Genomic DNA, 12,766 nt, shown 5'->3' with positions numbered 1-12,766 from the left:
GCAGCAGCATCACAGATAAATCTGGGCCCCCAAAGATGATTTGCTATTTGTTTTGTAAAGGCTAAAGATCTAATACAATGCCTTCTGAATTAAAATATTTAGCCCCTTTGATATCTTTATTCAGTATCTCCACTTCCAGTCATATAGTTCATCTCCTTGGAATATGGCATGCCTCCAAGTAAAAAATATTTCAATAATTCACTGGCTGTTTGCATATTTTGCAAGTATGATTCCAGATTTTTTAATTGGATTTTTAGATCAGGTTACTTAAGATATTTGTTATTGCCAAAAAATTATTTTGCTCATTTTTTGTGCTATTTATGCTAGAATGATTGAAATAAAATTGCCTGCAACATGTCATTGTCCTAGTACAGGTTTCTGGTAACTGACTATACTGCTGAACTGAATGAATAAGCATTTTCAGAACTCTAACAGAAAACTGATGAATTCATAAAAGTGCTAACAAAAGATCAAGATAAAAAGAAATTAATTACATGGGACTGAGTGAACTGATGAGGATGATTATAATTTTTGTGACTTTCTGTTTGAATTAAAAAAAATGTGATGGTAAAAAAAAAGATAACCAACAAGGACCTATTGTATAGCACACGGAACTCTGCTCAATACTCTGTAATAAACTAAATGGGAAAAAATTTGAAAAAAAACAAAACAAATAACTCATTTTATTTATTCTGTACAGAAAAAAAAGACTGGTTGATGGTCATTATCTGAAAATAAAAGTATGAGTGTGCTTAAAAAAAGAAAAACAAGGTCATTGTCCTATGCTGAAATGCTATCTCAACATAGGCTATTAAAGTCATGTCCTAATATGTATTCATATATAAAACATGCCAAATAGAAATATTAATCCTTTACATGTCTTTTGCCAACTTTTAATTTTTAAAAGTATGTAATGTTATTTTCACTTATCCCCCAAAAGATGAAAATAAGCCAGTTATTTGTAACTATTTTTTCAATATTGCTCTTTTCGATGCTCTATTTTTTATTTTTATTTTTATTTTTTTTTTTTTTTTTTTTTTTTTTTTGCGTTATGTGGGCCTCTCACTGTCGTGGCCTCTCTCGTTGCAGAGCACAGGCTCCGGACGCGCTGGCTCAGCGGCCATGGCTCACGGGCCCAGCCGCCCCGCGGCATGTGGGATCCTCCCGGACCGGGGCACGAACCCGTGTCCCCTGCATCGGCAGGCGGACTCTCAACCACTGCGCCACCAGGGAAGCCCGATGCTCTATTTTTTAAAATGCAGTACCATATTTTTAAAAACTTTTCCCAATTTCCCTTTTTTCTCAAAACGTGTATCATTTTCTTTAGAAGGAAATAAGAAACGTTAAATTCCAACTTAAAATAAAATCAGGGCTGAAGATGAGATTCTAATGACACCTCAAACTTACCCATCTTGATTTCTAGGATGAAATGGATGGAGTGATTTCTGCTTTAAAACTATAGCTAGAACAGAACAAAGCTGGGATACATTTTCTTGGGGAAAGAACACAGGTAGATCTTCCAGCGTTCTCTTGGTGCAACATGACTTTTTGTTTTTTTGTTTTTTTAATGCGTTGGGTCTTTGCTGCTGTGCGCGGGCTTTCTCTAGTTGTGGCGAATGGGGACTACTCTTTGTTGTGGTGTGCAGGCTTCTCGTTGCAGTGGCTTCTCTTGTTGCACAGCATGGGCTGTAGGCACATGGGCTTCAGTAGCTTGGCACATGGGCTCAGCAGTTGTGGCTTGTGGGCTCTAGAGCACAGGCTCAGTAGTTGGGGCACACGGGCTTAGTTGCTCCGCGGCATGTGTGATCTTCCTGGACCAGGGCTCGAAACTGTGTCCCCTGCATTGGCAGGCAGATTCTTAACCACTGCGCCACCAGGGAAGTCCTTTTGTAAGAAGAAAAAAAGATTATAATCTATCTAGAGAAAGGTGCATTAAAATTATATGTGTGTGCTATTTACTACAAGTTTCATGTGTCTTGTAATAATTCCAAATCTGTAACATATTTCCTGCTTCTCACAATTACAGCTCAGACTCCTTCCTTGGGACCACACATTGCCCAATTCCCAGTGGTGAGTTTGTTTCTATGCAATTTCTATCCAATTACGCTAATTCCTTCCCAATCAGGATGTTTTCTCAGCATTTACTGGAGGCTGAGCTTGTAAGAAAATATCTGTCCAATTCCCTCAAAAGTTTGGTCAGTCTTTGTGGCAACGAGTAGGAAAAACGCTCATAAAGTCTACTGGCATTTTGGACTGAACTGACTAGATTTGTTTTGCCATTATGCTGGTCATACCTAATCAGGAGTTTCAGTGTGACAGGTGTGGCTACAGACCCTGGGCTCTTAGACAGGATCATTTTCCCCTTGAAAGAGCCATCATGAGCAGCATCCGTCAAGACCTCAATCCATTTATAGTAAGTCCCCTACATACAGACCTTCAAGCTGCGAACTTTCAAAGGTGCTAACATGCGTTTGCATGTCCAATCACGTAAGTTAGTTCACGTGTCTGGCATACATTGCCACGTGTGTGCATCCTCTACAAGTGGTTGTGCTTTTGTGTACTTTACTGTACAGTACTGTTGCTGTGCAACATGAGGGGCTTACTAATGAAGACCTGATAGAATTGGAGGCCCAGAGAAAGGGTGAAGAGAGACAAGAAGAAGAAGTAACTGAAGAACGGAAGAGATTCACGACGTGGGAAATGGCAAGAGGATTTTCTTTATTTGAGGAGGCGCTGTTAGTTTTTGAAGCACAGGACCCAAACCTAGAATGGTACATGAAGGTTGCAGCAGCTATTCAGAATGCAATCTGGTGCTACTGTGTCATCCATGACAAGAAAAAAAGCCACTCCCCAGACATCTCTGGATCGTTTTTTCAAGAGGGTAGGTAGAATTGAATCCAGCAAGGAACCAGAACCTGTGCCATCACCGTCAGGCGTGAGTGAAATTGCAGCTTGCCCTCCGTCTCCTATTGCTGACGATCCTTCAGCTCTTACCATCTCCCACCTCCTCTCCCTCCTCCAGTCAGAAACTCTTGTGCCTGTTCACTCGATGCCAGCCCCTGTATGCCAGCTGTTGTACTGTACTGTTGTACTTTTCAAGGTACTGTACTGTAAGATTAAAAATATTTTCTTTATTTTCTGTGTTTGTTTTTTATGTATTATTTATGTGAAAAGTATTATAAACATTACAGTACAGTACTATATAGCCGATTGTGTTAGTTGGATACCTAAGCTAACCTTGTTGGACTTACTAACAAATTGGACCTACTAATGCACTCTTGGATGGAACTCATTCGTATGTAGGGGACTTACTGTATGCAAATGGAAGCCTGAGTCGCCTTATTACCTGTACCTGTTGCCACCTCTATAGTCTTCATAGCCAAAACCAGAAGATGCAAAAATAAAGACTATAGCTTCTCAGAAACTTGAGGGGTACCTACTAGTTTATTGATGTAATTGGCATGAAAATCTTATATTCTTCTTTGAAACAACTATCTGTGCTTATGTAACATGGGAATTTGCAGGAAAAGAACTATGTGCTTCTTGCTGGCTTGAAACAAGAAAATATCTCATTCTCTTCCATTCAATGCATTAGACTTTTACAACACCACAATGACACTTTTAACAACAAACAAGGGTATTAAAAATATTTCACTATTTCATTAAATCATCACATCAAGACTTAATTGATTATTAAGATAACTACCCTCAGGGCTTGTCTAATTTATGCCATTTTTTTCGCTGCTTTTCTAATGCTCTATCAAAATGTATAGTTTTTCTTTGGTTGAAGTAAATGTTTCACTTGTGTTCCCATAACATGTATTGATATACTTTCTAAAATTGTTCTTCCTCATTCCTCTTCTCATTTTTTTTTTTTTTCTGGGAAAATTTCTCAAACATGAGTAAATGGAAATTGAATTAACCTGTGACCTGCCAAGGTCAGTTTTAAGCATCGTTATGCCCTAAGCTGCACACATCAAAAAAGGATTAAGAAAAAAAAATGATTGTGTTTCATAAAAAGGACAGGGGCATAAAATAGAATAAATAATCAAGTTAGAATTTATTAATTTCTCCTCTAGCTCTAAATTGAACCAATTTCTAGACAAATACTGGCTGTAGCGTAAACTTTAGAAGCATATGTATACAACAAATCAGCTAAGAGTCTAAACCTTTCCCATTTACCCAAACCAGAAACATCAGTAATCTCCTAGTTCTTCCCATTTTTGTGAGAAATAAAGAATGTAGGTCACTGGATGAGGGGGAGGGAATCTGAGTTATTTTATGGTTGTCATCTACTCTTTCCATTCAAGAAAGCATAATTTCCTCCTGGAAGGAAGCAGGTTTCATGCCTCAGGCTGGGCATAAATCATACAGAAATGCTATAGCATAGAGTATAATTTTATAAATTATGTTGTGGAAAATAGAGTTAAGCTATAATCTACGATGAGCTACCATCCCTCTAAGGAATATTTGAGTAATGGGCAAGAACTTTGGATGCTGTGATCTTTTGGCACCTCTAGAGAATGGCTGGGCTCCTTCAGGTAAATGATTTGGGGTAAGTTTTCATAGTGCCTTTTATACCTTAAATGTTGCTTAGGGTTTCAGTAAAGCCATGAATATATCTTTTACAATATGAACAGATTTCTAGCTATTTAAAAAATAGCATTTCTCCCAAATAATATTTAAATTAATAGCTTTGAAAAATTGTGAGGCGTTTCTTACAAGAGGTTCCATTAAAAAGGAGAGAGAGAAAAAGGAGAAAACTTTCATTACAAACTTCTAGAACAAAGTTAATTGTAATGAAGTAGGAAATGTGTGTTATATTTGGTAAAGTTTCTAAATATCATGGTTTAGAATTATATAGATCTAATAGGTCACTGTGAATCAGCTCCAGCAAAACTGATCAGCTGGGACAAACAGATATTAAATAGTGATTTTTAGTATTTATTTTGCATTTTCAGTATTCAAAGAATTATCACCTTTCAACTGTCCAGTGTGCTAACAGCTTATAGCTTTTCCATTCTCTGCTGCCTTCCTTCTGGGTATCTCACCAGTCATCAGGCATCTCTATCACAAGCTAGCCAGAGGAAAAGGGATGAGGGACTTTCAAATCAGTCAATTTCATTGTTCATTTCCAGTACTTTTTTTTTTTAACAGATCAATGGAGGATAGTTTGAAATCACTGCGTAAACTCAAATATTACATTAACTTCATCTGTCTCTTATCCATATCGTGTCGCTTGAAATTACAAATATTACTCATTCTTGACAACTTGAGCACAAGTTAGGTTTTTAAGTTTTGTGCAACCTACAATATAATTTAGAGAAGGCTTGGCAAATTCTTGCCTATTTACTCTGTTAGATATTTTAATTGTAAAATTATATGTTTATTATAAGGAACTAAATCATAATAAGGGTTATTAATTTTCCCAAGTTCTGTTCTTCCAAATCACCAAACTTCATTCCCTGGAAGAAATCATAGTGAACTCACGTTAATGTATATCCTTCCAGATGTTTTCCTTTCTTTCTTTTTTTTTTTAGAATATGTGATATTCTGTATCAGCTTCAGCAATTGGCTACGCTCATTACATCTACCACTCAAGACATTTTCTTTCCCTCCACTGTAGAATTTTGAAGTCAGTCATTGATTCTATATCATTTTATCTGTAAATATTTCAGTCTGTGTAGTCTATTAATAAAATGAAAGGATTGTTTCCTTTTCTAAATCTAAACACAATATAAACTTTAAACGTTAAGACATAAAATGACTTGTAATAATATTTAATATAATCAGTTATCAAGATGAGCTCCAAATTCCCCAGTTGTCTCATAACTGTATATTTAAAGTTGGTTTGTTTCAATAATATTGTTTGAACAATATCCAAACTAGGTCAATTTTATTTTGCATTTTATTGATATGTATTTTAGATCTCTTTTAATCTATAAGTTCCTCTACCATCTTTTTTTCTTCTCCTTTAATTCACTTGTTGAAGAAACCTGGTGTCCCACAGAGTGGATTTTCCTGCTTGCCTCTGTGGGGTATTGTTTAATGTGTTTCTCTCTCATCTTGTATTTCTTTTAAACTGGAGGTTAGATCTAGAGGACTGATTTGATTCAGCCTTGACTTCTTTAGCCAAAAACATACATCACAGTTTGCACTGTGTACTTTTATGTGTGGGTGATATTAACTTCCTTTTTTTGTAATGTTAACTATTACCTAGATCCATTATTTCATTATACAGAATGGCAATATCTTAATTCTACTATTATTTCTTCATTTATTAACTAAAATAACTCCATGAAAAGAAACCTACTAAAATTCGTTTATCCTAAGGTACTATTAATTACAGAAAAACAAAATAGATCAATTATTATTTCTCTTAATTTAACATTTTGAAAAATATGAGTTTGTTGTCTAGCATCTTCTGAAGGTGGTAAATAAAGCTATTATTAGGGATTCATGGATATTAATATATTTAATATGTATTGATTCATTGTAATTATCATTCATATTAATGCTCAATTGTCCCATTTTGTTACTACTGCCTTTTCTAAGTTGTCCCCTGATCCCTTTTGACATTATCTCATACTTTTAATAGTTTTTTTTTTTTCTTTCTGGCTTGATAATATAGTCCAGGTTCATCTATATTACCTCTCACAGAACTGGAATCTGTCATTTTTCCAAGCTATCTTAGTTCCCTTAACTGTAAATTGTGTTTAGAGGCTGTAAGCTGGGCTGCATTGATTACATGTTGCCACTGAGTTGGTCATTTTTTCTAGGTATTTAAGTTTACAGAGCTAGGAAACATGCTTATTTTTAAGAAATAAGACCAATATGTTAAATTCAGGTTTAGAATTACAGAGTTTTTACTTAACTTCTTTAATTTTATATTTGCATCTCTTTTCTAACACTGAAAATCTTGGATTTTTAACTCCATTGCTGTTCACTTTATCCTACCATATATGTAAATTTGTGTAAGCATATATAAATTATATAATTAATAACATATTATTACGATGATAAGATAACTGGGACTTGTTTTACCCACCCCACTTAAACAATTTTTAAAAACGGAATTTTTAAAAATTGAGATAATTTGAAAAAATAGATAAAATATGTGACTAACAAGTAGTGTAAGACAGTAATTCTTAAGAGAAGGACAAAACAAAAACTGAGTCTAATTATTTTCCTAGTTTACTACTTGGACTGCAGAGCAGAGAGAGTGAACCCGAAGAGCCTGGCAGTGTTGCTGAGAGGAAGAAGCAGCATTCAGAATTTGATGAGTAAAGATGGCTAGAATTCATAGGACAGGATGCCAGAGAGAGTTGCCAGTGATCTGAAGAGAAAACCACAGGTCTGAAGAGGGTCCTTCTCAAGTCTAGGTAAGAACTGACCAGCATACGTGTGTAAGCAATCTATCAAAGCCAGGGAAAGAACCATTGGAAAGAAGCAGATGGAACAATTCTTGAGCTTGCAAAAGGCTGTTATTAGCCAGAGTGGAAAGAACTCCTGACACATAAGCAGAGTCTTCAGAGGGTATTGTCTTGAGAGGGAAAATTTCTTAGTTCTACAATAAAGGCTGCTTTTTGACCTGATAAAATAGCTTAAAAGAAAGCCTTAGGAGGACTAAACATTTTTTTCCAAATTATTTAATTACCTCTCAGGAATAATCTAAAAAATTTAAGGAAATAATATTAATAATAATAAATAACAAGCCTAATAATCTAAAAGTCACATGTCTGTCATCCAATGAAAATTTACTAGGATACAATGAAGCAGGCCTATATGATACATAACAAAGAGAAAAATCAATCAATAGAAACAGATGAAATTTCACAGATAATATAATTAATAGAATATTAAAACTGTATATATATTATATATATATATATACACATATATATTCTTTTTTCCTATGTATTTCAGAAGGTAGAGGAAATAGGATCATGAAAAGAGAATGGCAAGATATAAAAAAATACTGAAATGGAACTTCTAGAGATAAAACTGTCTTTCTTCCCCCTTATGCTAGGAGAGCCTTTTAAACATGGTATCATGCTTGATACAAACACAGCCACCTTCAGACTTCTCTTCATCTTTTTAGGCAGGGATGCTGATGGGCAGATAGGGGAAAATTGGAAAATATAATGACATGTATCACTGCCTACAATTATTTTCCCAGAATGAGAAGAAAATGCAACAAGTCAGGAGGAACCAGCTCAAGTGAATCTTTCTACATGTTTCTAAAATTTTGCTCTTCTAGCAGTTATTTCTTGTCTGAGGCAAAGCCTCTCCCAGATTACTACCAAGCTTTTTTCCTACTGGGCTCTCCCTCTAGTTATTATTAAGTTGTATGTGTTTTCTTTCTCATCAAAAAAATAATGCCATGACTACAAGGTGGCACTCTTTACCAAGGAAATTCAGGGTGGAGTGTTCCCAGTTTCGCCTTGATTCTGATTTTTTTATCTAGTGTGTTAGGTCTGATATGTTCTTGGCTTCCTTGACTTTGTGGTTAAACGTATGACAACTATTTCACAGTTCTATGTGTATTTGCTAAAGTTTGGCTGATCTGGAATAGTTTGTTCTGAATTCACTGTATTCATTCCATTTACATGTACATCTAAACTTAATCCACATTTCTCTTCCTGAGTAGTAGAGTCCCATCTTTGAATTTTTCCTCTAATTTTATAAAATCTATTCAAAAATTTAACAAGAAAGACTATATGTTTTGAAAATAATATATTAATTAAAATAGAAGATAACCAAGTGATATGGACCCTACAATTCCAACTTTATAAACTGATTTACACTAAAAGGCTAGGAGATATCCGTAAAATTAAAATTATTTTTGTAATTAAAATATGGGATTTTGTGAGTTTTATAACATATGCCTTAATATTATTTATAATTATTGTTTCAATTTTTAAAGACCCTTAAATATACAACTAAAATAATAATGAGTTTTTGTGTGATATAAATTTGCTTTTTAAAATTATAAGTACATGATGGATGAAAAAATCATAGAATTTTTGAAATTAGTAAATTGGATTTGAATAGACTGTTTTATAAAAGGCAATTAAAAAAAATAATCTATTGTTCTAGAGTCTGACAATCCACAAACCTGATTTTTCAAAGACAGCAGCAATTAAAACATATGAAGAATTTTAGCTCGAAGATAACTGCAGGGAAGAAGATTCCACATTCTCTCTTCATCTCTTTATGTTTCCCCCTTGGACACCCAAATGGAAACTCACTACAACATGCCTGCTGTCTCACTGGAGTGCTGGGAATGGAACATATGCCCCTGTTTTCACCACTCAATTCCTTCTTCCTTTCCCTCCCAAGGAGAGAAATGACTTGTATGTATGTTGGGATCAGTATTAGTCTGACATTTATTAAAATGTTCTTTCCCTTAAAAAAGATATTAACATTTGCTTCCTGTTTAGTGTTACATGTTAAGTCTCTTCAGACTGTTTTTTCTTGCCTTTCGGCAAGCTTTGTAATATTTGTTGAAAGTCAAGAGGCATGTTGTACTGGGGAATAGGAACTGAGGAAAATAGGCCTTTAGCATCACAATTTACGTTACTAGGAGTGGGTTTATTTAACGTTTATTGTCGTTATGGGCTGAGGCTTACAATTCCACTAGTGATCTTGTTTTTTTTCCTCTCTGGGCTTTAGGGCTTCCTTCCTTTGGTACTGCTTTTAGGATAATCTCTCGTACCTTGCAGCTCTTACAGTCTTGCAGCTGTTGTATACTGTGATTACCTTGGAGCCTCCTTAGAAGAGTGGTGGTGGGTGGGGGCATTCTGTGATTTTTCAATTAAGTCTTTAGGGTGGCCTGCATATTGGGGCTGTGGTCTTCACAAGTGTTTCAGACTCTCCTCCATTGGTGAAATACTTTTCTCCCTGCCACCTACTCTGGCTGCAGCATTCCCAATCTACTTCCTTGAAGCCTGGTCCGCCACTGATGATTTTTCCCCTCTTAGGTGACAAAGGAGGGCTGGAGGAGCTGGAGGAAAGGAATTATAGTCCTCCTGCTGGAGTTTCTGAATAGTTCTCTGGCAAAGAGGCTCTTTGTGAAGAAGACTGTGGGACTGGTTCACAAAGGATGCAAGAAAAACCATTGATTTATAATTTGTCCATTTGTTTCTTACTGCAAAGATGGAATCAATGACGTCCAAGGTATTTACATGTAAGAAACTTTAAGTCCCTACATGTTATTTTTAATCAGAAGCGTTAATATTAATTTACTTAAATTTAACAGTATAAAAATAGAAGTTGAATTAAGGAATTCATTAGTTTTACTAGGCTGTGAAAGATATTGTGAAAAACATTTAATGTTAGAGTGATTATTTCATACATGTATTCTCTCTTCATATCATATTATTGAATACTTATTTAAGAAAATTAGGAAATTAATACATTTATATTTCATTTACTTTGCCATTTATGCCCCAGTATTTTTTGTTACTTCTGATGTGCCTTTCATGTTGACAATGTTTGTATTTTCTTTTCTTTTTTTTCTATTCATTTCCTGATTTCTGCCATTGTGCTATCCTTCTGTAACTTATAGTTTCTTCTTTGAGCCTATTTCTGGAAATACGCTGTTGCCAGCTTCTTTGATTCTGTGACAAAACAATTACCTGCATTCTTCCTTGGTACTCTTAGGTGATTCCTCTTGTGATGTATGTACTTCATGTGCCTTTGTTCATCGTTTTCCTCTTCAGTTGAGGAAAAAAAAATGCCAATCTTTAAGTACAGCTTCTCTCTTGATTTCTTTCATATTTCTGTTCATCTTTGAATGGTGCTAGGTATATGTTTGAGAAAAGCACGTTGGGGAAAGGAGGGAGACAGAGCTCCAGTAATCTGCTGTGCTGACATCAGCTTGATTCCTCTTACCAAATCTATCAATCATTTCCTTTGCCCAGGGAGAAAGTCTCCTCCAAAGCTTTTGGCATGAAGGGTGTCAACGTGGCTCACGGCTAAGTGCTTTACTTCAGAGTTTCTCTTCATCATGTTCATTACCTGCCTGGCCTTTTTCTATGACATTTACTCCTGGCCACTTCCTTTGGCTAAGGGGCTAGATTATAGAAAAATAAATGACTTGACAGCACAATTTAATTTTTCAACTCCACTTCCATTGCTGTTCTGAATTGTCACACTGGGTCCCTAGAGAGAAAACTCTCATTTCTGCCTCGGGCCACTCAACCTCAGTTCTCTTCACTCTAATCAAAGAACCAATAGAGATATTCTTTCCTAACTGCCAATATTAATATAAGAAAAACTGCTTCCAGCTGGGGTGAGAGGGACCTGTTGGTCACCTTGCAGCTTTATTCTTTGTTTGGGCAACATTCCCCAGTCTCTGGCAGAATACATTCATTGACTCTGATTGGAGTTATGGTCTTATTTTATTTTACTTTATTTTTCTTGCTGCTACAATACTTTGATGAGTTAGAGGAAGTAGAGTAGACCAGTGCGATAAAAATGTCACTTTGACCTCAGAAATAGTTTTAATTTGCCAGTTAAAATAAATAATACTGCCGAGGAAAACAACAAAAGCACAATGAATATCGCTCCTCTCTTTTCTTCATTATACTTAGGAATTTTCGGAATAGCCATTAGTAAATTTCTGGCTCTGAGATGGACTGTGAAATAATTGGGGCAAATTTTGAGGTTAATCTAATGTTTGTGTCACAGAGGAAATTAGCAACAAGAACCTTTTGGTGGTAGGACTTGCATCCCTAGAACTTATACTGTGCAGACCTTTATGAAATTCTAGGATATTAGGCCTCAGAACACAGGAGCAGACCTATCTGTTACCTGAGCAATTTCAAAGGCCTGTGAAACAGAATATAAATAAGCTCTCAGAGAGTGTCGGGATTTTTTCTTTCCTTCTACAATATTATCTTGAGAGCTATTAAAATTCCTTTTGTATTACTATCTCTATTTTTAAATATCCTCCCTGAAGGGTACATGTTAACATAAACTCTAGAACAGAATAAAGGACAAGACCCTTTTTAAGATAAATATATGTGGAGACTTCCGGGAAGATGGCGGAAGAGTAAGACGCAGAGATCACCTTCCTCCCCACAGATACACCAGAAATACATCTACACGTGGAACAACTCCTACAGAGCACCTACTGAACGCTGACAGAAGACCTCAGACCTCCCAAAAGGCAAGAAACCCCCCACGTACCTGGTTAGGGCAAAAGAAAAAAATAAACAAACAGAGACAAAAGGATAGGGACAGGTCCTGCACCAGTGGGAGGGAGCTGTGAAGGAGGGAAAGTGTCCACACACTAGGAAGTCCCTTCGCGGGCAGAGACTGCGGGTGGCGGAGTGGGGGAGCTTGGGAGCCGCGGAGAGCACAGCAACAGGGGTGCGGAGGGCAAAGCGGGGAGATTCCAGCGCAGAGGATCAAGTCCGACCGGCACTCACCAACCGAGAGGCTTGTCTGCTCACCCACCGGGGCGGGCAGGGCTGGGAGCTGAGGCTCCGGCTTCATTTGGAGCGCCAGGAGAGGACTGGGGTTGGTGGCGTGAACACAGCCTGCAGGGCGTTAGTGCACCGCGGTTAGCCGAGAGGGAGTCTGGGGAAAAGTCTGGACCTGCCGAAGAGGCAAGAGACTTTTTCTTCCCTCTTTATTTCCTGGTGTGCGAGGAAAGGGGATTAAGAACGCTGCTTAAAGGAACTCCAGCGAGGGGCGCGTGCGGACCCCAGAGACAGACATGAGACGCTAAGGCCACTGCTGCCTCCACCAAGAAGCC

General features: G+C 36.7%; 1 long non-coding RNA gene across 1 annotated transcript in view; it reads left to right on the top strand.

Annotated features, from left to right (window-relative positions):
* LOC141275967 (uncharacterized) overlaps positions 1-2,070 on the top strand; it is a 28,844-nt gene extending 26,774 nt beyond the window's left edge. The window contains exon 3 of the long non-coding RNA XR_012324656.1: positions 2,027-2,070. This is a non-coding gene — a long non-coding RNA (uncharacterized lncRNA). The remainder of the gene's footprint in view (positions 1-2,026) is intronic.
* The last annotated feature ends 10,696 nt before the right edge of the window (positions 2,071-12,766 follow it).

The sequence above is a fragment of the Tursiops truncatus genome, chromosome 12 (genome assembly GCF_011762595.2).
Source record: "Tursiops truncatus isolate mTurTru1 chromosome 12, mTurTru1.mat.Y, whole genome shotgun sequence".
NCBI classification, from domain to species: Eukaryota; Metazoa; Chordata; class Mammalia; order Artiodactyla; family Delphinidae; genus Tursiops; species Tursiops truncatus.
Note: the sequence above shows the minus strand (reverse complement) of the source record. Positions and strands in the feature narration are given on the sequence as shown.